The following is a 25,937-nucleotide window of genomic DNA, read 5'->3' on the forward strand; positions in this document are numbered from 1 at the left end:
CCTGGCATCGGTATGAACAGGGCTAGGTAATGTAGGAAAGTTTTTTTTTTATTTAATGGAGGTACCTAAGATTTAGGCAAACACAAACATTATGGATTCTACAGCCTTGGTTGAGTTGCTTGATGCCACTGAAGTTTATTTATTTATTTGTTCAAAAGTTGTAGAATCTTTGGGATGGAAAATATTACAGACTTTAGAGAGTTACTACACTATGTGGCAATAAAAAAAGATTACCCCATCCCTAATCATTCATATATTGTCTTTTTTGTGTGAAAGTGGCTTTGTGTTTCTAATCAGCCAGAAAGGAAGTTGGTCTCTTGGTAGTGATATTGCTAATGGTGATAAGCAAAAGCAACATGGAAAAAGTCATGCTGAAAGCAATGTTCCCTGGTCCTTGTCACCAGCCTCTGTTTTGACTTTTTCATTTGTGCTGGCAATGAGTGATGTTAAGAGTGTCTCCTGGGCAACATACTGCCTGAGTGGTGTGATTTATGGTCCACTATTTTAGAGAAATTGCAGTATTCTGCTTCTTACTAAAGAGAGCTTTAAAAACATACAGAAGTTGGGAAAATATTATCTGTCTTTTAAAGACAAAATCTGTGAACAGATGTATGTGCCTATTCTGTCACCATACAGATGGGCAGAAAACATTTAGTTGTCATGGCAACAAAATGTATAGTGCCACAAATGAAAAATAAATATATAAAAGAGAAGTATTTGTCTTGCCAGTTGTTATATCATGACAGCAGCTGCTGAATTTGAGTTTTATTGTCCTGAAACTTCAACACAAAATCCTCCAGACCACGTTTCTCCTTAATGCAGTATTTGTATCCTGTAGGCTTCCTGCAATTTGCCTTCAGATTTCTTTACTCTGGGAGGCATTGGCATTTTCATGTCTAGTTATTTATTTAGATGTGGTTTCTCTCTTGAATAAGCACGGGGCAGTAAGCAGTAGATGGATATCTCTGTTCTCATGAAGCAGCTCCTAGATGAATTAACATTTCTATTTTTTTGTTAACTGAGATTTCCATATTGCTGAGCATGATGGGTTGTACTCTTAATATTAGGGTGAAACAGGAACTGTTTAGGCTGTATATGAAGTGAACAGAAGAAAATAAGGTTGCCTATTTGTATTATTCATCGGGATTTTCTGTTCTGAGAAAATCAGTCTTTGAAAATGAAATTATGCAGTTCAAATGACTGTGTTGTGGTGGTGGCAAGGTCACTTTCCCGTAGCATGGAGTTGGGTTGTGCTGTGCCCTCCTAGCCCTGTGGGCTCAGCCTGTGGCAGTGATTGGCCTTGAGCATGGCTGTGGTTCCTCCATGATGTCTGAAATTGGCATGCAAGCACCCATTGGGTCTGCCACCATGCTGGTGCAGGGTGCTGCTATTTTACCTGAGGCACAAGTACAAAATGCCAGTAGGAATTACTGTATTTGGAAATGAGTACATGAAGGAGTAGTAGCAATTAAGTAACTCTCAATACTAAACTCAGAGCTATCATCAAAATTCCTTTTACTCCTGTGTCTTGCTAGACGCTTTAGACTGCTTTTTAAAGTGTTTTCAAAAAAAAAAAAAAGAAAAAGTGAGAATTGCTGGTACTACTTGTTTGCTTTTTTGGTTTTGTGTAATATTGCGAACATTTAGGGTGTATCCTCCTGGTCACTGCAAATGTGGTGTGTAGCCACTTCTATTTAAATGACTTTTTTTTTTTTTTTTCTGTAGCTGCTTGAAGCAGTGTTTCTTTTTTTGAATAATTAAAGAGAAAGCCAGGCTCTCTGAAGGTCACAACTGTTTATAGTGCTCTTCCCTGCTTTGCTTTTGTTTTCACAAAAAAATAAAAAAAAAAAAAAAATATCAGGTTTTTGGGGATTTTAGGATTAGTTAATATATTTACCCAGGCTTTAAAAGGTAATTTTAATGGGATAGAGAGATCTTGTTTACAATATGTATAAAAAGATTAAAAGGAATTAATTTAATTGTGTAAAAATATAAGTAATCTTCTGCCTTCTTCTGTCAACCTTTTGTACCTTCAGTTGAGTGGCACTTCCTATTTCTACTTTTTCTTAATCTTCAATTAAGTAGAGAGCTTTCTCCCATTTTTAATTCTGTCTTTTATTTTCTTCCAAAGCCTTCTCTAGCAAATTTGCACTTACCCTGGTATGTCCCCTCTTCTTGTCTGTCTGTCATGTATTTTCATTCTCTGCAATCAGCACTGGCCTCCTATTTAGCTGAGTGCTTTTAACCCAATGAAGCCAGTGGGATTTAAATACCTGAGTGTTTTGGAAGGGGATTAGCTTTACAGCCCTTTATTATTATGAAAGCAATGTTTCAGTCTACATCTGCAGTTGTGTAGATGAAGAGTTGAGCCAGAGATAAGAAAACACTGAGAATTCAGATGTGCTTGCAGTCTGAATATTGAAGAGTCTTCTGTATGTATGGTTTAGGTTTTTAAATTTCTCTGTAAGTCCAAATGCCTATTTCCAGAACTCAAATCCAGTGAATGAGTCACAAGAGTGGTCCATCCTGCTGGGTCCCTCTCCTCTTCACTAGCACAATCTTCATACCTAAGGAGAAGTTGTCACTGAGCATAGGGGAAGAAGTTAATAGTCAGGTTTGCCTTGTGGTAAATGCCAATATTTTAATTCACATCACCAAACAAGAAAATGTACTTCTTATTTTTTCCATCTTCTTCAGTATGTTATCAGAGCTTTTGCAATCATTTCCAACTGGCCCAGCCTTGGCCAGTGGCACATCCATCTTAGAGTTGCCTGACACTGGCTCTGCTAGACATGGGGAAGTTTCTGGCACTGTCTCACAGAAGCCAATCTTGCAGCCCATCCTGCTACCGAAACCTGGCCATGCAAACTCAATATACCTGCCCATGGTGGGAGGGTTGGAAGTAGGTCTTGAGTTAAATAAAGCATCTTTAAGGTGCCTTCTGATCTAAGCCATTCTATCATTCTGTGATCATGTGATTCTAATTTTTCCTCAGCAGTAGCTGACAAGTGCTCTGCCTCTTCCACTGGGAGAATTCCCCCTGTAGAGCACAGCTCATTTTTTCAGAGGTGTCTTCCATGGCTCTTGCTCCGCTTGCAGTGCGACAGACTTCAGCAGTATTCCAGCTAGAAAACTTCCACTGTTATTTTTCTCTCTGGGTGCATATTACTTGTGTGATCACTGGGTCTGATCTCACTTGTGCGTGCTAGAGCTTGCTTGCCTTCTTAAAACTGTGCATGCGGCATGAAAAGATTCATGGATATGAGCCCTTGCTAGTTCACAACCGGTAAATGAGCTAATGATGATACATCTTCCCCTCCCTGCTGCACTCAGAATTTTTATTGCAAGGCCAGTGTCATTTGTTTTCATCTCTAGCAAATCCTCCCTACATCCTTCTCCATCCTAATAATTTCCTTTGAAAAACACCTACTGCAGTGACCTCCATTTGACTATGAAATTGAAGCACTAATCAGCAGGGCTGGTATCCAGGAGGTTTTTTAAGTGTTGCATAGTACAGACCCCTTTCCAGCTACATTAGCCACCAAAAGGCTGCACTTCTAAGCAATACAGAGCCAGGTACTTTCTTATAAGATCTTTGGTCTCAGCATCTACATCCCTTCTTAAAAGCAAATTTAAGAAGACAATTTGAGTGTAACTGTTTGCAAAATACAAAGTTCACCACTAATTTAACCCAGGCTAATATGTATCATGTAAGGTTGAAGAGATTAAAGTGAAGCACTTTCCAAGCTTAGAAGCAGCCAGCATGGGGTTTTCCATGTGAAAATTTTACTTATGGATCTTGATGTCCTCTGACATCAAGTGCTTGAACAGTGAGCCCTGCCATGAGTGTCTGCTTTATGAATGGCATTTCCACATGCCAATGGCACTCAAGGCAGTCATAAATTCCTATTTTGATGTCAAATGCTTGGATGTACGTAGCTCCTCTTTCAAGTAGGAGCCAGGATATAAAGATTGGAGTGCACGCCTCAGTGGAGGAAGATTTTCTGAATTTTGGAAGGTGACTTGGACAGGTGATGCTCTTATCTAAAGAAATGGATTTCAGCTGAATTTTGAAAAGGACAAATGTGTGTCTGCATTATGTATTTATTACTTAATGTCAAGAAGCAAATTATAGATTTAGCAGATCTCTGTAATAGATGTCCATAAGTGATTCTAGCAGTGTAAGCTGAATGAAAAAGCAGATTTGTGAACTAACATGTCTGTAAAAGAAATTATGTTTTGACTTTGTGCAAGATTTGTTAAAATATATTTTTGTTCTGTTTGGGTAGTGGTGCATTGGATGAGTACATGTGTGGGTGTACAGAAGCCTGCTGAATGGTGTATTTTTTTAATAGCAACAATTCAGTTCCTGAGTTTTTTTGAGTACATGATGAAGTGATAAGTTGCAGTCATAATTACTTGACCTTGCAGGTAATTTAATGGTATTCCTGACCTCTTGCATTATGACCTTAGACCCTCATTTTAAATGTCCCAAGTGTGGGGATATTTATTCTGGAAGATTTTTATTAGTGCAGGGATCTGTGGCTATGCTTGGACAGCAGATAGAAATTCATGCTACTTTTTCTTACAAATATTTTTGGACACAGTTAGTATGCAGAGTGCTTCTTCTCTCTCTGTCACAGGAAGCCTTTTCCTTCTCATCATCCATCTTGGGACTGACTTCATGCCCAGAGACTGCTCCTCTTTCACATAGGGCATGCTGGGCTGGTAAAGGGGGGTTTCCTTTTTGCCACTTTGGCCCCTTCTTCCTCAGCCTCATCATTACTTCTGTGATGTCCCAGTGTCCGGCATGGTGACAGATAAACCTTTTTAACACTGTTTAATACTGTTTCAGAGAGGTGAAGCTGAATCTTGATGTGTGCCTGGTCCCTCCCTAAGACCGTGTTTAGAGCTGCAGTTCATGCATTTTTAAAAGTAATTATATTTCCACCACATTAGGAGGCCCCCGCTTCCCCCCCCCCCCCATTGTCTTCATACCCAATTAGTCATTCCCTAAGAAAATACTGTGGTGCCTCCCAAATTACTTGCACCATGAGGGAATACAGTTCTCTGTCTCCCAAATAAAATCTGTTTTGTGCTTCAAGGGAGTGATGGATTTGTCTCATGGAAAAACTTACTGAGAACATTTTTCATAACTTCTTAGCTTGAGGCATATTTATGTTTTGAATCAAATATCACATTTTTTGAAGTTTCTCTTCTTTGAAGGCTATCACTGTCTCATTCCTTGAGGAGGCATGGGGTGGGGTTTCCTAGTGTTTCTTCTGATGGTCTCCTTAGTCCTTTAATGTCCCATTTTCTCCTTGTTTGAGCTGGTTATTTCATACATTCCAGCAATGTAGTATAATTTTGTAGCTTTTTGTCTTCTGGTTGACTACCAGTTCTTTAACTTGAAAAATGTTGTATTTTGACTTTTAATGTCCTTTGTATGTTTAACAGTTGGCATATACATCTTTAGCTCTCAGCATTGCTCTCTGCATTTAGCTGGAGGGAAATGCTCTCCATGAGATAAAGCTAATCAAATGATGAAACTCTAGTCACACTTTGAACTCCTAATTTAATGAAAAAAAATCACCTGCACTATAAAGTGTGTAATTATGCTGATTTTCATGACATTTGGGTCACAAATGGATTCTTCCTTGTGTACAGATGACATCAATTAATACCCGTTAGAGCTTTCTGGTAAGCCACAGATTTACCAATGTTTTTTGATTAACTGGGCATTAATTCTTGCTAAATATGAAGTGAGTCTTTCAATATTACTACTACTGATCAGATACCTAAAGATTTCCTTTTTTGTCCTAATGCTAGAAGGCTATACCATGGAAAGTTCTTTCAACTGTGAATATGCCTTCTCAGAGAATAAGTATTTTGAGAATAAAAGAATATTTTTAACTAATTAAAATTCCCTTTACGTGAAAATAGAGATTTGTATGGAATATTCATAGTGTTCATTTCTGTATTGTTGAAAGAAGACAGCTACTTCTGTGTTTATACCCCAAAAGTTCGGCAGAGCAACAGAGATACAAAATTCCCCAGGCTAATCTTAATTGTTAATGTCCAGAGTGAATGGGGCAGTGCTGCCCATTTTCCATGCTAAAGCAGATCTGTCTTCTCTACTGGAAGGGTATGCTTGGTTAGGTGGTAGGCTAATGTGAATGCTGAAACTGGGGTGACTTCACAGACAAACACTGCTGAGGCCATTTCTTCACAAATTCACATTACAAATAAACAAACCTTTGTACCATATCGCGAAAGATTAAAAAAAAATCCAGTTGAGACAGAAAGGAGAGTAAGGAACCATATTTCTGGTGTCATGTTGCTCTTAGGTGAGCATTTTCCCCCTTAAAATACCTTAAGCACTTTTAAAGAAATTGCTATTCCTATAGCATGCAATACGTATGGAGTATGTAATAAATATATGTAAATTGCATACTACTAATATTCATAGGGTTTTTTATAGATCTCTCTAGGACATACTAAATTTTCTCCCTTCAGTGTCATGTTTTGAACTTAAATCCTTCATCTGCTGTGTTATTATTTTTTGATATTTCATTTTGACTAAATTTCCTTAAATTATAAGCATAGTTCTTATTTCTGCAGAAATGCTAATAAAAGATGGCATGCCATATTTGGGATTTTTATTGAATTTAATTAATAACAAAGCAAACTAATCAGGTAACATTCACCTTGAACTTTTTCCTTTAAAGGGAGATAATTTCTCATCTTTTGCATTTTTGTGTTAGGTGGAAATTTTTCAAGCACATTCTGACAGCTACATTTGAATGTCTTTGTAGAGTGTAGTTAAATATTCTGTAAGCACTGCTGCTTAGTGATCTAATGAGCACAATACCAGTCTCTTGCTACATTATATTGCTGATTCTTCACAATCAGGAAATGCATCTGGATGCTTTCAGCATGTAGAGCTGTTGTCAATTTGTGTTATGATAGGAAATAAAATAATATTTTTAAACATTTAATTGCTGAAAAATTATAATCTTAAAGGTCAAGTGCTTTTATTTTGTACCCTGAAGAAACCCTTCATTTTAGGGCATTTGATAGAAAACAGTACTGGTGCTGTAAAATAATGGTTTTATTTCACAGCCATGTGCTAGTTTATATTTTAGGTTAAGTGCATATGCAAAAGTATTCACTTCTTTCCTTAATGGAGTGACTGAATGTGGATTTCACTGGAGTGTTGCCAGCCTCAACCTACTTTGTGTATGAACTATTAGGACAAAAACTCCTTAAAATAGGTATTCAGATCATGATATTATGGATGTAATTCATAAAGCAGCAAGAATGATTTCAAGAAGAAAAAGTAAGGCTGTATAAAATTACATTATAAATCTCAAGCTGGGAAGGAGGGGGAGGAAGATGTCAGAAGGATAAAGAAATTACCCTGGTCTTCAGGGAGACAAATGTTAATCCAACACTGAGTGTCTTTGAAAACTTTACCCTTTAGTATTCATATACTCATGACTGTGCCTGGAATGCTGCACACTGAAAATGCATTAAAATAATAGGATTAAGGTGAGAAAGTCAGAAAACTTGCAAGTTAGGGAAATACCTATGTGTGAATCTAGTCTGCATTATCGGGTACTCTTTAATTATACAGTCATTAGTGGTAGCAGTAGTATTTTTGCAAGGTCTTTATTATTCAAAGCACAGTATTTTGGGGACTGTTCATTACTTTGCTTTTCCTTTGTCTTTTATTTATTGTAGCCCAATTCACTATTTTTAAGCATATTTTTAAAAAAGATAAATTCCATTATATTTAACTCAAATTTCCATTATGCTCTTCACTCCCCTCTGTATCTTAGATCTTAATTTTTTTTTTTTTGAGACAACTCTTATTTGCTGTGGAAATCATGGTTAGGATTCAGCTGGAGTTGAGACTTGAAAGTGGAGACTCATGGGCATGATGTCAGGCATTTCTGAGTGTGAGCCTGCATTTTTCCAGCTGAAGGGCTAGTGGGGCTATTTTGTATGTCCTAGCATTGCCTACCCAGTCTCCTGCTTGAACTACAGAGGAGTATCAATCCAAGCATAATTTCTGTCATATCTGTCAGTCCCTTGAGGATGCCTCAGGTAATACGCTGAGGAGCCTTAAATGGCAATAATGACAGTGTGGCGAGAGCTGATTTTTCAGATGTTCCTTGAGCATGAGGAGAGCGTAGGTGTTTGGCTCACATCGAGACACCTACGTTTAAGAATCTGAATCTGGACTTGGACTCCATCCTTGGTAATAATGTTAATAACACATTACAGATGGGAAACAGAGGCACGAAGAAATAAAAACAGGAAATACACAGAAATGTTATGGCCTGATTTTTCAGAAAATACAACAATCTGTATTTCAAAGCACATCAGAAAAATAGCAGAACCTTTTAGATGAGGAGGTCCTCTTACTTCAGCTTCATCTCACCTCAGTGTTATGTCCAGTTACTCCAGGGAGGCCTTGTCCAAATTGGTTGAGCAAATGTCTCTGGGAGGGCTGTTCCAGTGTTTAACCACCCTTCTGGCAATGAGTTTTCACTTACTTCCAGCAGAGGTTTATTTTGCTGCCATGCATGACGGTTTCCTCTCTGTGCTTTGTCTTCTCTGCAGCCTCTCTTTAGGTGGGAAGACTGCAATGAGATTTCCCTCTGCCACTGCTAGTGTTTTCTTTACAGACCCAGTTCCCTTATCTTCTCCTCTACTGCATGCTTGGGTCCTCTGACAGTCTTACTGGAGAGATACCAGTTTGTCATTAGGGGCACTGGCACTGGGGAGTCTAAAACTGGGCCTGCTGTTCCATCATCACTGCATGGAGACACTGCTGGCTCGTTCTGTTACCCACCAGAATCACCATGACGTTTTCTTCTGACTTGCTCCCATGGGGCTCCAGTGGATGAACAGCAAATCCCAGTGCAGGTTTTATTCATTGATGTTTTGATGGTTCTTCTCAATTGCTTTAATATCAGTCAATCTTCCATCTTACTGCAGTGCCTCTGAAGAAAGCCCCACTCTCCACAATATCTGTTGTTCCTTCTAAACTGGTGTCATTTGTGAAGTGAGTGAGGCTGGTTTTTATCCACCACCCAAGTTGTGGGTGAACAGCAACAGTTCCACTCCTTACCTTTTAGGATCCCTTGTCACAATGAACCCCTGGATGTGTGATGAGCCAGAACACTTGGAACTACAGACCTCTGTTATTTGTATGCAGCAGTCCAGCCAGTAACTTCACCTTGTCCACTAATCCAGTCCAAATCCCTTAAATTATGCTGCAAACACTATGGAAAACCATACTGAATTGTGTTTGAGTAAAGCTTTGATTTGGCCACTGGTAGATCCACTTGAGTACCAAATTTATGACTTTGACTCTCTTTCAGCTGAAAGAGAGCTCCACCCACCTTGTGGTTTTTTTTAGAGGACAGCCTGTTGCAGATGCTCAGCATGGTGCCTCTGTGCAGATCCAGTACTGCAGGCTCAGCACCTGCTGTAATGACCTGGATTCCACTGGCACATCCCATTGGTACATCCCTTGCGTGCTCCTGGTTGGGTGGGAAGGCCCACTTGAGGCTGTTCTTACCCCTTGTAGAATTTTTTTCTTGGCTGCCAACTCCTTATACTGCCTTTTGCCTTTTGCAATTTGCTCACTTTGTGAGCATGGGATGCCCTCCCTGATCCTCCTTTCTTGACTGGGCTCAACCCTGGGCAGCAGCAGCCTGAACCAAGCTCTCCAAAAACTTTGGTTACATCTGTGTACCTGCCTGCTGCTTCTGACCCCTTTTCCAGGGTGAATCATGGAAATGCTATGACCTCTCATAGAAATTATTTTAACTTTTTTAAAAAACATTTTAAATTTGTTTTCACCAATGCAGTTCTTGAACGTGTTATTAATTTAAGCTGAACTGTAGGAAAAGGTTGAGTTGAAGGCAGGTATGTGGCATAGAAGGCTAAGTGAAGAAATGCTTAGTAATGGGGTAAACTTTCAAACAAATGAAGGGATACTTCTAAAATTAATTATGAGGAATTTTAATGTCAGCACTGCAGCCCAACTCTTTGACTCTTTCATTGAACTGAAAAGGTGACTTGTGATGCTTGTAATGAGAGTTTTGATTATTAGTCCGCAGATGCATTTTTTCTTATTAAATGTTACTTGACATAGTCATATTTACCAGGAAACTTCTTCACAGTGGTATAAGTGTCAGCACACTTTGGTTTTATCCCTCATAAACTTCTAATACATGGTATTAGCATCTCTGTTGAGTACAGCCTTGATCTTAGCCCTGTGGGGTGGAAGGGGCCAAGCTCTGCCTGGCTGTGGGAGCCAGAGTGCATCAAGGAGAAGTTTATTTGCAGCCTAGTCTGGATTAGGTATTTGATACACTTACTGACACTGTGTTTTGCCAGTCAGATGGTGTAGCACGTGTTCACCTGATGTCATTTGTCTAAGAATTGCCTGTTGTGTCCAATCCCTTGAGCTTCCTGTGTAATAGGCTCTTCTGAAGATGGTTTGCCCTCTGGAAATGGCTCCCTCTCTACTCTGAATGCCCAGTGAGTCTATCAGACCAGGCTGCACTAGACACCAAACTTTTAGACATATAAGGGTAGTTGTAGAGGAGTTGTATCCTTAAATAAAATATAAACCGACTTCCAGGACAGTGGGAAATGACACCAGTTTTGTTGCTTAACATCTGCCTTTTTCATTAGGAAGGCAGACATAGAAAACTTTTGATTTGTGCTTGTAGGCTCTGTGATCTGCAGCTTTAGTTAATCTCAGTCTATTTAGCTTTGGCCAAATCACATCAATTAGGTAAAATATATACCCAGTCCATGGAGCAGAGCCCAGCTGAGCCCTGGTGTGGAGGCAGGATGGGCAGTACATGCAGTAGAGCTGATGTGCTGGCAAAAATTATGGGGGTAACTGGAATATCATCCAGGAATTTCTTAACCATCCGGACACATCAAGAGATACTTAGGGATTATGCATATCGATCAGTCAACCCTGAGTGATCGAGGGTCAGCTGTGTCTCCCACCATGTCTAGGTTTGGTAAATGTTCCTGTTATGCTGCCATCTGATTTGAATGAACTTCACCTCTTCTTGTTCACTGTATTTTAGATGCACTATTGCCACAATTTTAGATGCATTATAAGGTCTTTGTTTTATTGTTAGTCTTGGCAAAACATGTCTACAGTTTTACATTTCTGAGATCATAGAAGAAAAAAAATAAAATTTCTCTCTCCTTGTCTTTCACCCAGAATCATGTCTGAATTTTGTGAGCTCAAAAAAGGAGCTTTTATTCCTGAAGATTTCAAGATAAGGTCTTGCATTTTCTTCCATAGCAGATTTCAGGTTAAGACACTAATTTAAATGCATTTGAAATCAAAGTAAGTTATTTCCTTTTAATTTGAAAGGAAGATGGATTTAAAAGCGAAGCTAGGATTGCTTGGGTATGTTCTGTAAATTGTTTGTATAAATTATATGAGAATAAATAGCAAAGAGCTTTAACTCTTCCCTTTTAATTTTCCATGGATTCGAACTTGTTTATTCAGAAGTTAGAGAGTATCATTTGTGGCATTTACATTATACTGAAAATATCTGCTCTCCATTTTCATTATTTTTCATGCTGTGAGGTTCCTGAGTTCCTTTATTTCCATGGAGTTGGACAGTCAGGGCAGATGGAAAATCTGCGAGTCCTTTATCCTGGAGTGTTCCCCGTTTTTTTCCTCTACCCTTCAGTTTTACAGCTTGCTGTATTTTGTCCATCTGGTATTTATAGCAGTTTTAGCAATTTCAGATTGCTTTCCTTCATACATTTCCTCAGAAAGTAAAATGAAATAAAGAGGAACGCAGATGCCATAGCTTGCAGCTTTAGAATCAGAATGGTTTGGGTTGGAAGGGAAAGGTTGAAAGATCCACTCCCTCTGCTGTGAGCTGGTATGCCATTCACTAGATCAGGTTGCTCAGGGCCCCATCCAGCCTGGCCTTGTGCACTTGCAGGGATGGGGCATCCTCAGCTTGTCTGTGCAACCTGTTCCAGGTCCTCACCAACCCCACAGTAAAGAATTTCTTAATAAAACCTAATCTAAACCTGCTCTTTTTCTATGGAAAACCGTTCCCCCTTGTCTTAGCATGCCCTTGTGAGAAGTCCTTCTCCAGCTCTTTTGTAGTCTCTTTAGATAGTTGGAAGGGTGTTAGGAGTTCTCCCTGGAGCCTTCTCCAGGCTGAGCAACCCCAGCTTTCTCAGCTTGTCTTCATAGGATAGGTGCTCCAGTCTTCTGATCATCTTCATGGCCCTCATCTGGACTGCTCCAACAGGTCCATGCCCTTTTTGTGCTGAGACCCCAGAGCTGGACACAGCCCTGCAGGTGGGGTCTCACCAGAGCAGAGGGGCAGAATCCCTTTCCTCACCCTGCTGCCCACGCTGCTTTGGATGCAGCCCAGGATGAGGTTGGGTTTCTGGGCTGTGAGCACACACTGTTGGCTCATGTCCAGCTTTTCATGCATAAGAACCCCCCAAGCCCTTCACCACAGGGCTGCTCTCAGAGAGTTGTTCTTGCAGTTCGTGCTCAGATCTGCAGCTCCTTGCACTGAGATTTTAGGCACTTCCTGAGATTCAAGGGAGGTGCTTGGATTTATGGAGGTCTCCTCCTCACATGCCATGTACTAGTCTTGTGTCACAGGATTACTTCTGCCAGAATTTCTAAAGAGAAATTTGAAGAAATTTGTAAAGGTTTATGGCATTGTTGGTAGAAACAGACTTATTAATTTATAGCCCTGGGCTGATAACATTGCTGTCTGATGTCAGCTTGATAACTTGAAAAAAGTAATTTGAAGGTATCCTGTGTTTTAAATCAGATTTTTGAAAGCCATGAAGATTTATCATTATTGATGTTAAGAACTTTAGGAGGGATATTAGATCTTCTGCTTCAGAGTTTCATCCAGTTTCTGAATGATCTTCTGTTGTGGCCTTCAGTTACTTTAATAATAATGTAAATATCAAATGAGATTGAAGTCTGGATGGCTTGTAACCCCATTTGTCACTGTCATAACCTGCTTGTGCTTCCTAGGCTCTGGGTTAAACAAATGCCTGGCTTCTGCAGTAATTAAAAAGAGATTATTCCATATGTTTCTATAGGTGCCCGCTGATACATAATCCTTGTGGAAGTTCAGTAAACTGGAAGTATTTTGTGTCTGGTCCTGTTGAGATGAAAACATAGTGGTTTTTTCAGTTCTTATTTTTCGTTTTGAGTTTACATGCCTTTGGATTTTATCTTAATGGTTGAAGATTTAAGCATATGAAATTGTGCGGCCACTGAAAAATGACAATTCTTGACTCAGAAATTAAAGTCCAGAAGCTATTCCCAGTGTTCCATCTATTAGGACGTGTTGCCCATATTAGTAGGTGTCAGTGCCAAGGGTTTGGTGAGTTTCTGTTGGCGCTGTCTGTGTGTGACCGAGGCGCAGGTGGATGTGACTGCTGGAGTTTCACCTTCTCAGCTCAGCCTAGTGGCCATGTGAGCAGAGAAGGAGCATAAGCAATTCCACTGTCAGGGAATAAAATCCAGTGGTTTTGCTTTAGATTACTCCATAAATTTCATTCTGTTTCCAAGAGAAAGTAGCACTGTCCATTAAGGTAAACAATTTCACAGTCCATTTGGCATCATACAATGAAGGGCTGAGTTCAGAGATAACTCTGGTACACCCTGTAAGATAAGGGAGGGAGCTCTGGTAGGTTTTATTTTTATTTTTTCCCTCTGTGGAATGCCAAGCAACTAACAAGAAAATTGGTGGTCTACATTTACTTTTCCTCCAAATATTTAGGGACTAGGATCTACAGATGTGTTGCCTTGATAAGAATTATTTAATTCACAAGTATCTTCTGTATTTTGAAGGTTCTTCTTTCTTGAATTGATCCAAAAAGCCCAAACTGAATATTATCACAAACTAAGAATCCATCAAATCTAGGTCAAGATTGTCAACTAATGCCATTCAGTGTTTAAATTTTAGTCTACACTAGATTTTAAGCTGATTTTAAGCTTTTACAATGAACTGAGAAATGGAATTTTTCATTCTGAGTTTCTCAAAGTAGAAAATTCTTATAATTGTAATGGTTTTAACTTCCCAATTCTAACTTCATTTTATTAGTTGTAGTTTTAGGACAGAAAAAAAAAAAGAAGGAAGAGAGAAAGAAACAAGGGAAAAGGTGTGTCCAGTTGCACCATAGTTCTGGAGTAAAATTCCAAACTATTTCCAGTTTTTCCACTGAAGAAAGCTTCCTGTGAGTAAATGGAGAGAAAGTAGCTGCCATACTGAGAGTCTTTGACTCTTTCACATTGTCTCTCTTAGGTTTGCAAAAACAGTATTCTTGGGATTTTAATCCTTGAAGTTAAAAAGCTGTGTTTTGGAGGCATGCATAGGGGGCTGCTTTATTAAGGAATTATAATTGAAATGAAATGATTACTTTGCAATAGACTTCCTAATCTTTATACAGTGAAAATAGGATGACTTTCATCCCTACTGTTCAGATTCTAATGCAAAATCCCTGCCCTTTTAATATACTTTTTAATCACAGTGTTAGTCAAAGAGTAACTGTAGTTAGTGAAGTACTGTATTTAGGGTTGTTAATAAACGATTTTTTTTCTTCCTCTTTCAAGTTGGGTGTGAAGCACTTATTTTGAATTTTGTATTAGTCATAGCCAAAAATAAAAAGTCATATCCTGCTCCTTCTCCTTCTCCTCCCATGTTTTCTGAGGAGCTCTTCTCATGCTCCTTATCTCAGGAGACTCGTGGGTTTCATGTTTCTGTAATAGACCTGTAGTATAGCTTCGCTGCCTGGTGGCGTGCTGCAGTTCAGTCTTTAGCAAAAATCTGTCCCTCATATGAGAAAAAAAGTGGATTTCCTTACTTTCCATTCCAAACTGCCAATGCCTGCTGGTTTACACCGGTTGACAGAGGCCAGGGGATGCATCCCAGCATCTGTGTGTTGGCTGCATCCTTCTGAAGTGTGTGGTTGAGTTATGCCAATGGTCACCCAGCAGTGGGGACTGGCTGGGCTGCTCCTGGGCACTGACATCTGGATCCTGCTGCAGAGCCCCAGAGTGCTGCTCCTGCAGTCCTGCTCCTGGCTTGCCAAGGGAGATTTACTGACCTGACCTTTTAGCTATGGGGTAGGTGATGTACAGCAAGAGCGGCCAGAGGTCTTCCAGCAAGCTCTGGGCTCAGAAGGAACAATTTGGAAGGCTGACAACAAAGTAACTTACAAAAAGGTGATGCCTCAGGTTTTAGCTTTTGTATTTCTCAGATTCTGTACTGCTTTAGTGTGTAGTTTTGAGCTTCATAGTAGGGGGCTATCACAGAGTAGGTAGACAAAACTATTCCTTCTCTTGCTGGGGACCAAGGACAAATGGTCCAAATTTCAGGCCCAAGAGCATAAACAGTGGTGGACTGAAGAGAGAAAAACAAGAAGGATAGGACTTCATGGGCTAAAGCTATAATTGGACAATTAGGTCCAATATGCTAATGGACCAGAACTTACAAAAGTGTGAGACCCCGTGACTGGTCATCCATTTTGTGACCATTTTGGGTTCATCTTGTGTGTAGCCCTGGCTGGGCTCTTGTATTGCTCAAGGTCTATCCATTGAGGCCTCCTAATAAATACCTATTTTAGTCTTTAACTCCATCTAGTCTCTGTTCTAGGTCAGCCTTCACAAGGCATCAAAAGTATGAGAACAAAATGAAATAAAAATGTGTAAATGAAGGAAGGCAGCAGCTTGAATCGATTGTGTTGCGATTTGGCATTGGCTTTAAGACCATGGAAGTCTTCTCTCAAGTCTTAAGGTTTGGGGTTTTTTATGGCCCATTTTTCCAAATTAGCATTTAATCATAACCAGGAGGAAGGAAGTAATCCTCTGGTACTTTGCACTAGTGGAGGCTGTAATAGAGCCATCTCTGGGGAAACAATGCTGTATTTTACTTCCTGTTGTATTTTCTACTGTTTAGTCTGGTTTAGTTGTAAAACACTTCATTATTGTGGATGTCACAGCACTTTCCTTGAGATGTGTTCAGATAATAATCGCAGGTCAGATGCAGAATGGAGTGGTCTTTCTGAAATGTCACAGGAATAACAAAAGGCATCTTCATATTCCTGAATTGCTACACCTTGAAGCATCTAATTTCACTCTGTACCTTTGGAACTGACATGGGTATCACGATTTTGCTTCCTCAGAGCATGTGAAACTTGGGAAACTTTGGTGGAATTTTTTGTGGTTTTGGTTTTAATTTCCCCTTGCCCCCTCAGGAGTTAGTTTGTAGTTGTAGAATTTCAGTTTGCTTTGTTTAACGTGAAGGGCTGCATGCTAATGGATCAGAGAAAATTTGGCCTCTTGAAGTGTCTGTTCTTTACCAGGGAAGAAAGGCAAGGAGCATGATACAATTATATTTATTCTTCACATGGGAAGAATTTATTCTTCCACACCTTATGTGTTGCTTATAAAGTACCAGTCCCAAAGTAGTTGTCATTCTGCAAACTGCTCATATTTAATACATACTGACTTGCAAATCCCTCATAAATAACTTGTGTTCAGTGCAGGAGTTGGTGGGAAATGAGGCTGCCTGGGACATCCAGACAATGCTGGCCTGGGCTCTCCCAGCAACCTTAAAGGATTTATTTGCAGCTTGCCTGTCCCTGCAGCTACAGGGTCCGTTTTTATGAATGATTTCAAACACCTCTCAGGGGACAGCAATAGGACTAGGATTCAGCACTGGATCTCCTTTTCAGTATCTTGGAGGACATATATGACAAAAAATACAGAAGAAAGCATCACAAATTCTGTGTAAAAGTGGGGTTTTTGTCAGAAATCAATCAAAGTTCCTCACAAGGAGAAGTAGAGGGACAGGCACTGATCTCTTTTTTGGGCTGACTAGCGATAGGACCCGAGGGAATGGCATGAAGCTGTGTTGGGCAGGGTTTGAGTTGGATATTAGAAAATGCTTCTTTATCCAGAGGGTGGTTGGACACTGGAACAGGATGCCCAGGGAAGTGGTCACAGTATCAAGCCTGACAGAGTTCAAGAAGAATTTGGACAATACTCTCAGCCACATGGTGTGATTCTTTGGGCTGTTCTGTGCAGGGCCAGAAGCTGGGCTTGATGGTCCTTGTAAATCCTTTCCAACTCAGGATATGACCCTGTTTTATGATTCTAAAGTGAAGTTCTTTGGAGATGCTCTACAGAATGCCAACCATTTCTTCAGACACATGGCCAGAATGAGGCAGGATTCATCTCACCTGACTTTAGCTATCTGGAAGGTAGATGAGTATTTCAGGTAGTCATCTGGGCTCTTGCCATAAAAGCAATAGAGAGGGCCCTCTGCCTAACACAGTGCCCTCTCTCCCAAGTGGAATACCTAAGGTGTTTGATTGGTTGGATGGTTTACAAGACATGGGAATGGGCAAGGAGCATATCTCTCTGTGAAGGGAATTTGTCTTTGAATTTATTTATCTGAATAGTCTGGTTGGTGAGCAAGAAGGGTCACTTCTAGTTCATCATCTTTCACAGCACAGGGTATTAGGAAAACTTCATAGTTTTCAGATAAAGGCAAGCAATACTAGAAGGAAATTATTTCAAGCAATGCAAGAAGATTATTAGTTCAGTTGGAATGCAATTTCTTTCTATGCAAACCCTGAAACAATTCTTGAAGGACTCTAACAACTGTCCCTTAGAGTTGAGGTCATTATCAGTGTCCCCCCTCACTCTCAAGTGATGGATCCAGATGACTCCAGTAGTTTGCCCATAGTGCTTGCTCCTGCAATGAAAACCTGTCTATTTATAGTAACTTAAAATAAACTAATGGATTCAGTTTTATATACAAGCTCATTGATATAATAAATAGATATTATTTAGCGTATAAAGGTTGAAGGAAAGTTAGATAAAGACACCAGCTAATTAATCATGCAGACTGCATATTTGTCCCTGAGCTATATTTAGCTACTGCTTAGCAAGCAAAGGGTGAGTAGATCTGTGCTTGATTACATTGAAAGAACTCTCTGTGTTGGCAAGGGAGTGAAAGCAGGTTTATATTTACTTTTAGGGACAAAAGCAGCATTCCTTTGACAAGCAAGTTGTACTCCTTTACTGCTTACATCCCTGCTTGGAATAACGTGCACCCAGCTTGCAATTTACCCCACTGCTCTAAGCGCCTTGCAGGATTTGGCCCTGGCAGATTAACATGCATTTACAAATCCAGCTGGCTGTGTTTGGAAGCTCCCAAAGGAGTACTTGATTGCCAATTACACTGTTTCTCCTTTCTATCAAATTGCCAAGAAACAGTAACTCAATTGATTTAAAATTATTTCTATCCCACACAGTCTCGAAACCTTGGAAGCAGGTTATTTTGCTCAGTTGCATGGTGTTTTACCCCATTGAATTGTGGTTTTAGGATTGCTCATCATGTGCCCTGTTGGATTCCAGTTAATAACTTGTTTGTGCTACATTAACTGTGTTTTCTATCAGATAATTCTGCCTTCCTGTTAGGAGACAATATCTCATAGTAAAAGCAAACACAGCTTGTGTCTAGGTTTGGGCAGGTAAATTTCAAAACTAGTGATATACATTTATTATTTTGTTTAAATAAAATACAAAGAAAGGTGTCACAGTCATAAAAGAATCAAGTTGCCTGTCACTAGGAGAACAAACCATGTCTTTGCTTATTCTTTGCAAACAATTATGCTAAAAGAAGATTAATAAGGCAGAGAATGCAATCATTCAAGCTTAAGTGGTTTCAGGGTAAAGGCTGCCCATGGTGCCCTTCCTTCCTCTCTTGTGCCCTGCAGTATTCCCTGGTTTGAATTTAAAGGATCGAGCAGTCTCTTTTACTGCAAACCGATTACCTTAATCTGTTCCCTTCTTGAGTGGTGCTTGGGCTTTGAATGACTGTTCAACTTTGTTCAGCAAGTTTGTCTTCCGTAGTCCAACTGAATTTGTAGAGAAGCATTTGAATAGAGAATGATTAACATCCCAAAAAGCATCTTTCTGTAGATGATTTTGGGTGTCTGGCTTGTCTGAACACATACCCCTAGAAAGCACCAGATGTGTGCTGGAAAAAGCTGGTGCCAGCTGGATGTTCTAAGGACCATTACACCTGGAGGGGCCAGGGTAGGTGGAGGTGTGGTGTGTACAAGTAGAAGCTGCCCATGAAGCCTTTGTTTCAGAATATGTCTGTGACAGAAAGGTTGGGAGGCAGCTGCCCATGGAGCCTTCAGCTGAGCTTTGTTCTCCTAACCTCCTTTTGTCCTCCTGCCTGCCTTGCAGCAGGTGATGACCAAGAAGCCCTCACAGCTCTGTGGTCCTGATTACCTGAGAGCAGCCTCATTGCCTGCAGGCAAGGAGACAGTGAGGAGAAGAGCTTGGGCTGCTCCTGGGCGCACACAATAACAATTGTTATTTCTGCTTGTAACTTCTTGGTTGGGAAAGATAAAGTACCCTTGTGTGGTAGTGATAAATGGCAAACCCTTTTAGTAACAGACCGTCTGTCATCAGCTGTCATTAGACATGCATGCAACACACTTTTCCATAGGATTTTGCAGTTGTTTTCTTTGAAATACTGAGGTGCAGGAATTTTCTCACTGTAGGCTTTGGATGAGAGTTTATTAGGCACAGGCTTTTTCTGCTATCCATGGTATAGCTTTTTCCATCCTCCTTCCTTCCTGCCTTGGGAGACTGCTGTGAGCACTGACAAGCACAGTGCCTGCACTGATCTCTAGGATGAACAGGTTGCAAAGCCTGGTACAGCCAGTAACAGCAATCACATGTGACATCCATAGGGAGTGGACTGCATCTGGTTTGCAGGGACATTGCACAGATCACCTCTGATGTTGTAGGAAATGAGCAGCAACTGTTCGTCAGTGACAGTTTTTTGAGGGCTTGTAATCTGGGAGAGAAAATGGGCAGCATTTAACAGAGAGAAGAAGAAAAAATACTGGGACTTGAAGGCTCCTCCCCTGCCAATTCAAAGTCCATCTTGCAAATTACATGGACAGTAGAAATCTTCAGACAGCTCTGATTTATTATGAGTCATAAAAAAGGATTTGTTCTGTCTTCAGTAAGTTTCACAGGTACTCACCATGGTGTAGGCAATCTGGCCTGGAAAACCTCAGGCTATTACAGGTTGCAGTCTGGATGAGTAGCGAGTAAGTCATCAAAAACAGTGTTTGAGGAAAGCATTTTCAGGCAACCGTAACACCAGGTGTTGGTACCAGCAGCTAACACGTGTGGGTTTGTTCATGCACCTTCATAGCACAACCAGTTACTTTCCTGTAGCAATCAACAAGATGCTTTCTCATGTACATGGCTATGAATGAAGGTCAGAATTCCAGCTTGGTTTTGGGTAGCTGTTACACTGGAATACTGTAAGCTCTGTGGTAGTTAATGTCTATTCAGGAAGCAGTGTAGAAAAGCAAGACATAGGTGTCCTCCACGTGTTGGGTAGAGCCAGTTCACTCCCTGTTGCAGAGCATTGCTCAGGTTCACCCAGCCACCAATATGTGGTGAAGAATAAGACAATTTCAGTGACGTGCAGACCTCTTTGTACGAGCAATTTGTAAAGCCTTTGGAAATAGTATTAAATAAACAAGACCTTATTATACAGTTGACCAGCTAAGTTGAGCTTTAGCCAGTAATCCTGCTTACTAAGCATATTATCAGGAGGAATACACTAGTCTAGACACTTTTTGTGATTTTTAACTTTGGTATGCAGTTACTCTGAAATAACAGGCTTTGAAAGGAAAATTGTCTGAAATGGTGAGTTCTTCACTGCAAGCATTAAGTACATTCAGGGAGAGAAAACATTAAGCACTAAAGGGCTCTTCAACCTAGTGGAGAAAGAGAGCACAAAAGGGTGTCTAAAAGCTGAGGCAGACAAATTTGTACAGAAAGTGAGACACATTTTTGACAGAGTTACAATCCACTGGAACAAATTATCCTTGGAAATGTTAGATTTTTCTTTCTGTTTTCAAATTAAGTCTTGTTTTAGCCCAACAAAACTGATCTTCAATGAAACAGACAGTACTGGGATCTGTGGGGGAGTAGTTGTGAGTTGCATGTTTACCTGTAATGTAAAGATCAAGTTACATGATTTGATTGAGTTTTCTGAACTTGTGTTGTGAATTTAGCTGCAAATGCTTGTCCATACTTCTTCCCAAGGTATCTGCCATGTCTCTTCCCTTGATTCCTAGCTAGCTTGTACAAGCATGTTGGTGCACAGACACTTTTTTGTTTATTTGTTTTAGTGGGTTTTGACACAATTCAGTTGACCTGGAGCCTCACAGTGTCTAAGCATAGCAGGCCTACGTGTGATGGTTTCTGAAGGGAAGGAAATAACTGCTTCCCTGTAATGCAGAATACCTCAGGCATCTCTCAGTGCCCTTATCATGCACTCTGTATCAGCCTCTGGCCTGAAAGGGCTTCTTTTGCTTGTTGATTAATTGGCTGTGAGATGTGGAAACCAATCTGAGCCAGTTCCAAGGAGACCCATATTAATCACACCATCTTGCAAACCATATATGGCAAACTGAGTAAGCAGCTGCTTTCGAAATCTTTGGGAGACTTTAAAGCACAGGGACAAGAGCCATACTTACATACTTTTGATAGCTAAATAAAGCCTAAGTTCTAAGCGTGAAGCTCCAGCAGACAAATGAAATGGAGCATCTGGATTCCCTTAATGTATCCTTCCAAAAAAGATGGGGAAAATGTTTATGACTAAAGAATGAATGATCCTAGAATACATATGCTGAGCAAGGGAGCCTTGTTGGGGGACTGAGAAGGAAACTCTTGGGAGCTACCTCTAGGTTTAGGTAATAATGGGGAGCAAGCTTTTGGGATCACATGCATGCACTTGCCTGATTGCCAGTTTAAGCTCAGTTTACACAGAAAGTAAATATCTTGTTGCCTCTGCCTTTATCTTCTAGGTGGCACACAATGTCAGGTCTCTCTACTATGAACTAGGATGCCATTCACTAGATCAGGTTGCTCAGGGCCTCATCCAGCCTGGCCTTGAGCACATGCAGGGATGGGGCATCCTCAGTTTCTCTGTGCAACCTGTTCCAGTGCTTCACCAACCTCACAGTAAAGAATTTCTTCCTAATACCTTATCTAAACCTATCCTTTTCCCATTGAAAGCCGTTCCCCCTTGTCTTAGCACTACATGTCCTTGTGAGAAGTCCTTCTCCAGATCTCTTGTAGCATCTTGAGGTACTGGAAGGCTGTTAGAAGTTTTCCCTGGAGCCTTCTCCAGGTTCAAAAACAGCAACTTTCTCAGCCTGTCTTCACAGGAGAGGTGCCCCAGCCCAAATATCATCTTCATGGCTACCTCTGGCCTCACTCCAACAGGTCCATGTTCTTCTTATGTTGGGTGCCCCAGAGCTGGACACAGCACTCTCGATGGGGTCTCACTGTTGGGGAGGAGAGGTGCAGAATCAGGACACAGTTGGCTTTTTTTTGAGGGCCCATTTCTGGGTCATGTTGAGCTGTTCATCCACCAGCATGCCTAGGTCCTTGTCCTCAAGGCAAGGCCTTGTTGAACTTGATCAGATTCAAACTGGATCACTTCTCCAGCATGTCCAAGCCCCTCTGGATAGTAAAGATATGTTGAACAGCAGTTTTATTTCAGGAGCCCCTTTCCATTCTGTGGCCCATGTGGGAGTCAGGGCTGTGGAGGAAGTAATTACATGTGTTTGGCTAATTGTACCTCAAGTCTAAAGGCGTGGGTACAGGTGACTGTAGACAGCCTGGGCATGCTGAGATCCGGCATTGCTGAGTGTTTGTGACTTGGGCTTTGCAAGGTGCACGGTATTGCACAACAAAGAAATTATATGCAATTAAAATATGCTTCATTATTAATTATTTAAATGCAATTAAATGATGCTTAATAGACTGTGTAAGCTCACGCCCACACCTAACTCTGCTGTGACTCTCTATAATGCACCAGTACACCAGCCTTTCTGGAAAGGCAAATCCACTCAATTAAGCAGGTGTTTCCTCGCTCACTCTGCTCTCCTTTTTTCACTAATGGTTTGCCCAGGGGGGAACCTGATTATTCATTTGCAATTAGAAGAAATCACAGCCAGTTGGTAGTGGGTTAATGTGGGAACACTTTTTACTGGCCTAGGAAGTTGGGGATTTTTTGGTTTTTTTTCAAATCCATCAGTGAATTAAGCTCTGGGAAGAATTATACAGAAAGCCTATGCTTTAGGAAGCAATGGGATTCTGTTCCAGGAGTGTTTGTTTTCTTTAGGATTTCTTACTTCCCCTAACTCTGACTCTGATTTCTTACTTCCCCTAACTCTGTCTTGTTGCTTTTCTCCTTCCCACCTGTCCCATTCCCTCATTGCTTCATGGTTTTATTTTTCATTCTTTCTACATACCTGTGTCATGTTCCTCCTTCACACTTTTGTCAGTCATTACTTGCTTCCTATTTCTCATTCTGTCCACTGTTGCCCTAGTTAGCTCCCCCTTCACTCCTTTATGGTTTTTTTTTTCCCCACCCTCCCATATCTCCCAAGCATCACATAATGGGGAACAGATTGGATTCCTTACTGGGCTTGTCAGTGAGGAGCACCATGTTGATGCCAGGTTGAGCTGATATGATATGATACTACAGACAGGAGTTGGAAATAAGTAAACGTGGTTATTGTGGCACATTGAGATTCTTGGCTCTGCCCCAAGGGATTTAAAAAAAAAGGAAAATTGAAGGGAGAGTGAGAAACCAGCTGAATAGTCTGTTGCAGCTCACTCAGAGTGGAAAAAAACATGCAGAGCATCAACTATATTTTTGGGATCTGGTCTTATAGTGGCTTCATCAATCATGCTACTTTATATCATTGGATTTACACAATAAAAATAGTGTGCTTTCCACACTTCTACTTGTTTGAAAGGTTTCCCAGCAGCATTGGGAACAGAAACTTTGAGTCTCCATAAATTGCTTGCAAGACTGGGGTTGGGATCCTGTCTGGGTATCACACAGAGTTGATATGTGATATTTCAGTCGACTGCATGCTTTATATGAATGGTATTTTCAGTTTAGAGGAAGCCTGAGATCTGACAGTCCTGTAAAGGTGCAGTATAAACAGTTATTTTTTATTGATGGAGAACTGATAACCTGCCAGTTCCTTCTGCAAATAAAGCAAGCTGTAGCATGTTCCAGACTTAATGACACTTAGAGGTATCTTGGTACCCCTAGACGGTATTTGTTCATGGTCTTTCTTTTATTTTTTTAACTTTTCTTGGTTATTACAAATAAACAGATAATGCAGGAATAAACAACCCATGTCAGATAAGGGTTTTTAGTTGTGGGATCTGATATTTCAGGGTTTGCCTCAAAAACATGTTTTCATCTCAAAACTGAGACCTGTTCAACAAATATTAGTACTTCTGCATTAAGAAGAGAGCTCAGTGAAGATTAAGAAGTGATGCTCAGTTTTCTTCTACCATGTCCTTGTTTGCACTAGATAGAGGTGTGGTGCTGAAAGAGTGTGAACCACGTGAGAGGGACATAACCTCACTGTGCACCTGCATCTGTCCAGCTCTCTGTGTGTTCTATGTGTCTTGCATGTACATTGTTATACCCAAGGATCTGGTGAAAATTAGCTTGTGAAAGTGAGAGCAGCTTAAAGGAAAGAGTATTGCACAAGAACTGGGCAGAAACTGAGCCTCACGTATAGAGGACCTGAGTAAACCATTTTTGCCGGTCAGCTTTCAGTGTGATTGATGGACAGTTACTTATAACTCTGTTTCAACTTACAAACATCACATTTTTGTTTTCTGTTTATGTTTTAGTGATTTTAAAGTAAGTGGTGCCCTGGCAAAGCTGGTCAGGACTGAGCTGGGGGTAACTAAGGAAACTGCCTGCCATTTGACTCTGGACTCCTGCACTCCTCAGTTGGAATACTGTTCCAATCTGAAGTCCTCCAGCCTACACATGGAAAAGGAAGACAGTCATGTGTTCTCCAAATAAATAAGGCAGTTTCCAGCTCAGCTACTGGGTGGACCCAACACATCCCTGCCTTTTATGATGACATGCCTGTCACAGGCTTCTTTGATGCCTCTATTATTTTTATAATTCGTGGCAATGGTGGAGAGCATCTGTGGGCTGATTGGGGTAGATTGATGTGATGTGAACAGTGCTCAGCACCTTGGGACTGCACCCTGTGAGTCACCTTTAGCCTCCTGCTCATGGGACTGTGGGTCCTCTGGACAGGATGAGGTTCTGCAGGGTAGGGGCTTCAAGTCCCTTTTCTTACCTGAAAATGATACATTGGAGGATTTTCAGCAAATCTGTAGATTCAGATCCCCTGACAATTATATAGGCAGTTCCTCCTGATCTTGGTTGCAGTTTGATATGGAGTATTTCCACAGATTTGTGTCTGTCTCTGTGAGCAGGGATAAAAGCATTCTTTTACAGAAGTGATGCTGGTGGTAAATGCATTAGCTTTCATAAGGTCCTCTGGTACCAGGGAGATGAGAGCCCTCTCAGGACAAGAGTACTCTAGAGGCTTGATGATGTTTCCATTGTAATCAATTGGCTGGGACAATGAAACATCAGCTTCCCTGGGGAATACTCATGCAAATTCAGCCTTTTTCCTGGATATACTTTGTCATAACTGTAGGGGTTGATGAGCTTTCAAAATTGACTGTCTCTCATTGTATGGATCAGCAGAAAGAAGGGGAGCAGCAGATGTCAACAACTGTGATGCTGATCCTAGGTACAGCAGTGCAGAGTTAATGTGCTTTTTTGTGGTAGGTATTCAGCTGTTGAGGCTCCAGTCTGCCTTCACTCCCACATATAAGTGACAGGCTTGGCCAAACTGTCCAACTGGGATTCTTTGCTTCTAAAAACAGGGTTTGGACATCCTCCTACTCAGGATGACATTGCTTT

At 40.7% G+C, this 25,937-nt stretch overlaps 1 protein-coding gene and 1 long non-coding RNA gene across 2 annotated transcripts in view; one reads left to right on the forward strand and one right to left on the reverse strand.

The window, feature by feature from the left end:
* FAT3 (FAT atypical cadherin 3) overlaps positions 1–25,937 on the forward strand; it is a 334,025-nt gene that overhangs the window by 37,545 nt on the left and 270,543 nt on the right. The window lies entirely within an intron of this gene.
* On the reverse strand, positions 8,337–9,111 carry LOC128783994 (uncharacterized). The gene is made up of 2 exons (XR_008429321.1): positions 8,861–9,111; positions 8,337–8,648 (listed from the first exon to the last, which is right to left on the reverse strand). It is a non-coding gene; the product is annotated as an uncharacterized LOC128783994 (long non-coding RNA).

This window comes from Vidua chalybeata, chromosome 2 (genome assembly GCF_026979565.1).
Source record: "Vidua chalybeata isolate OUT-0048 chromosome 2, bVidCha1 merged haplotype, whole genome shotgun sequence".
NCBI lineage: Eukaryota > Metazoa > Chordata > Aves > Passeriformes > Viduidae > Vidua > Vidua chalybeata.